Below are 4,349 nucleotides of genomic sequence, written 5' to 3'. Positions count from 1 at the left end.
TACTCTCGACCTGTCCTGCAGTCACTGTCAAGGTGTGTTGGAGCGGTCATCACCTGTGCAAGTGGACACAATGGCTATTCCTGGTGGCATGGCCGGGCTGGACCACTGTGACCATGGCCCCTGGAGCTTTACTCCACATACCATTTAAGGGCCATTTGAAGAAAGAGCATAAATCCTGATGGCTTTTGAAAGCCATCCATTGGTCCCTTTTGAGATCAAGAAGGAGCCAGCACCAAAACTTCCAGAGTGAGGGTCAACTGCTGACCCTCACTCTCATATGAAGAAACCCTCAGCGCAGGTGGAGAGTGTTCTAGAGACATGCTTCCTCAACAATGTCCCCCACGGCCCAAAGGGCTGTGCTGTTTGGAAAGGCACGGACACCCCGAAAGGGGAGGTTCAGCCAACATATGTCACTCATCTTTGCCTCTTCTGTTTGTTCCAGGGAGAGAGATGATGACACTCGGTCTCAGTAAAGGAGCTTTTTTAGTAACCCCAAAATTAAAATTCTAAACAATAAGAAAAATGTTAGCTAGCCGGCAGGATTTTCTATTTTTTTTCTGTCTTACAGTGGATAGTGTCTTAGATATGATGAAATATACAGCCTATGCATCATGAACCCCTTGTCATTCCCAGTTGTTCTAGTTCATATTTTAGATAATTGGTTAGTACTCATTGCATGGATGCCCTGGAGTTTGCTCGGCTCAGTCCAATCAGTTGTCCCGCGTCACGGTGCTCACCGCCCTTCAGAAGCCCAGCAGCCGTGCCCAGCAGGACCCTCTCCTACCTCTTCCCAACAGTGTGTTGCCCATCTTTTCTCTTGGCCACTCTCCTGGAAACCACTGGCAGTCCCTGGATTGGAGGGCTGGGAGGAGACACGTGTTGGAACCATTAGGATGCAGGAGTCATGGGAACTAGTGATCGGGTGGTCCTTGTGTTATGTCCATGCGTCGCCCCAAGTGATGGGGGTCCTTGTGTTATGTCTGCGTCCCCCCATTTCTCTATTGTCACACATCACTGACCATGTCCAGTGTGCTGTGGGGATCTGTGCCAGGCTCTGTGTGACCTGAGTCTGCTTCTGTCTCCAACCTCCTCTCCAGCTTCTCCTGTTTTCTTCCTCTTCTCCAGCCCCCCTCCCTCCTTCCTACTGTGGTGACACTCTTCACCCATTCATACCCCTGAGTGTTTCTCTCTGCAGTTCCTTCTGTCTGGAATGCCTTTTGCACAGCTGACTCTGCCACATTCTCTAGGACTCACCTCAGCCATGCCCTTTTCAGCGAGGTTCCCTTTCCCGTCTAAAGTAGGTTCTCCACCTGCCACACAGGACTATAGGTCATTTGTCATCATCCCCTATCTTCATCTCTGTCCCTTCTGTTTTGTTCGCCAGTGTAGCCCAGAGCGCAGCACTTTGCAGACAATAAATATTGCTTGACGGGAGCAATAGCATTAAATCTGCTGATAATGCAGAGTTGGGAGGAGTAGAAACTGCTCCTTGTTACCCAAGATGGCACTAATAAATCCAGCAAGGAGGATTTAGAGGGAGGCAAATTGGTGAGCTTTTCAGCAGTGTGTGGTTCTTAGCAGTGGGGCGAGGGCTTTCTCTGTAGGGAGTAGTCAAGAGTGGCTTCATGTTGTTGAAAGGATTCTTGCCCTGGATATTGGAGTTGACTAAGGTCCTTATTTATTTATTTATTTATTTGTTATTTTTAAGGCCACACCTGCAGAATATGTAAGTTTCCAGGTTAGGGGTCTAATCAGAGCTACCACTGCCGGCCTACACCACAGCCACAGAAATATGGGATCCAAGCCATGTCTGCGACCTGCATCACAGCTCGTGGCAATGCTGGATCCTTAACCCACTGAGCGAGGCCAGGGATCAAACCCACATCCTCACGGATCCTAGTTGGATTTGTTTCTGTTGCACCACAACAGGAACTCCTAAGGTCCCTTTTTGATGCCTGTTCTCCTCACTAGTCTGCCCTTCTTGTTTCGGCTGCAGTTATAGCTTTTACCACTAGATGGCAGGAGGTGATTCCTTTGAAATCAAGCGTCCCTCTGCCACCTACAGTGAGACCTCATTTTTCATGGCACTTATACCCCCAACATACCTTTGAAACAGAAGCTTCACAGAACATCCTCCCCCTTACACCGTGTAATGCTGCTGCTCGTTTCTCTTTTAATCTCTTTATTTTCTAAAATGTAGATTTGCAAACTATGACATTGATTTTATGCTAGGCTCACTGTTCAAAAAGCACTCTTGCAGACAAGGGAGCAAGTTTCCTCTGTAAAACTGTGGGTCTGCTGTTCTTTGTTCTCCTGGGACAGTCTTGGCTTATAGCAAATTGTGTCCCTTAGTGAGTACGTTGTGTGTTGCTGTGTCGAGTTGCTGCCTTGAGTAGCTGAACATTCCTGCTTCCTCGTGGGTGTCTATGGATGTGCAAACATGAATGCGAGAGACCTGGGCTGGGGGTGGGGTGGGGATTGCAGTTAAGGCAGCTGTAAGCCTTGTTGGTGGATATAAAGAAATGAAAGATGTAATATGTGCTTCTGGGAGCTTAGAACCTAACTGGGTGACATCAAATGTGCCCCCCCTCAAAAAAAAACCCCACACACTTCTTAAGTTTCAGCTTACTTATCCAGCACCATGGAAGTGGGTGTGTTATTCAGGATATCACTTAGGGTGATTTAAGCTGTAACAGAAGACTGACTCGATTTGGCTTAAGTGGTAAAGACCTCTGTTATCTCACTGTTACCTCATAGTGGGGTAGAGAAGGCTCCAGCCCAAGGGGGTGTGACATGGCCTTAGGGATCCAGGTTCCTTCTGTGACGTCTCATTTGTCCCCAGGCTGGTTCTACACATGGTTACGGGAGACTTTCTGTGGTCATCCAGGCTTCAGCTCCCCAGCTTGGAACACTCTAGCTTCAACTCCTGGGAGTATAGACTAGGACAGAAAGAGTTTAGGCTAACATAGCATTTCCCAAGTTGTAGCTGTTTTGTGTCTTTGTCCCCAGTTCCCCCACTGTGACCTGCTTAAGGGACATGAAATGACAGGTGCTTAAGAGTCAGGAGAAGTACTTTGGTAATTATTAGTTATGTTTGCCAAATATTTCTGAATCTCTCCCCCCTCCGGACACAACACTCTTGGTTGAGCAAAGTTATCTGGACCAACTCTGGCCAGTGAGTTTGCTGAGTGAATAAATGGTTGCAGGTCTTCTCAATGATGTATGAGGTGAGGTTTGATGTTTAGAGTCCTGAGGAAGGAATTTGTGATATGAGGGAAGAAAGAGGTATTTTCTGAGCAAGGTCCATTGAGGCAAAATGTCCCTTCCGTGAAAAAGTTTTCCTGTCGTGGGCAAGGAAGGGGAATAGCACAGGGCCTCAGAGTCCTTTGTGGAAGTGATTTATTTCTTTATTTTTGGTTGTTTTATGGTCCCACCCAGGAATCAAATTGGAGCCTCAGGCACTGGCCTGCATCACAGCCACAGCAAAGTCACATCTGAGCCACATCCAAGATGTACCCTGTAGCTCATGGCAACGCCAGACGGTTTACCTCCCGAGGGAGGCCATGGACCGAACTCCATCCTCATGGACAGTGGTTGGGTCCTTAACCTACTGAGCCATTAGAACTCCATGTTTGATGATTATATGGAGCTGAAATGTTTAAAAAAAATCTCAAGTCTTTCTTTTGTAAAAAATGTTACTGCAGTTCACCTTTTAGAGGAGAGGATGCACAGGCCACATCTGGCCCGCCGTCTATTTTTGTAAATAAAGTTTTATTGGAACACAGCCACTCCCACTTATTTACACGTTATCTGTGGTGGCTTTAGCCCTCAGACCTCAGGGCTGAGAGCTTTGACAGAGACCACTTGGCCTGAAAAGGCGAAAATGCTTTACTTTCTGGTTCTTTCCAGAACGTCTGCTAAGCCCTGTCTTAGAGCTTTCTATCTCTGTAAAAGGACAGGGCACGTCCTTTCCATTGGCCCTGTTGCCTTGTACCCCTTCCCCCTGGGGTGGCCCCCTAGCCACACCAGCAGAGGCTTAGCTGTGAGTCACAGGCTTTCAGGGACCACAGCCATGAGAGCTCATTCCATCTTATCTCAGGGGCCCTAGACTAACGGTCTAAGACACCCATCTCCAGGCAGCGGGCAAGAATGGGGCAAAGAATAAAGGGTGAGTGAAACTCTTTGAGGGGCCTCAGTTCTCAGTGTCTCTTGAATAACCTTTCTGGGCAGCCAATGATCAGGTGTGGAGGGAACGCAGTCTCAGTTTGGACACATGTGAAGCCAGGGACCATGTTGTCTTTGTCTTGGGGCCACCCTTCCTGGTGGCTGCTTTTGGCTGCCCCCTGGTG

The sequence above is a fragment of the Phacochoerus africanus genome, chromosome 5 (assembly GCF_016906955.1).
Source record: "Phacochoerus africanus isolate WHEZ1 chromosome 5, ROS_Pafr_v1, whole genome shotgun sequence".
Lineage (NCBI taxonomy): Eukaryota > Metazoa > Chordata > Mammalia > Artiodactyla > Suidae > Phacochoerus > Phacochoerus africanus.
The sequence above is the reverse complement of the archived record's forward strand: the minus strand, read 5'-3'. Positions refer to the sequence as shown.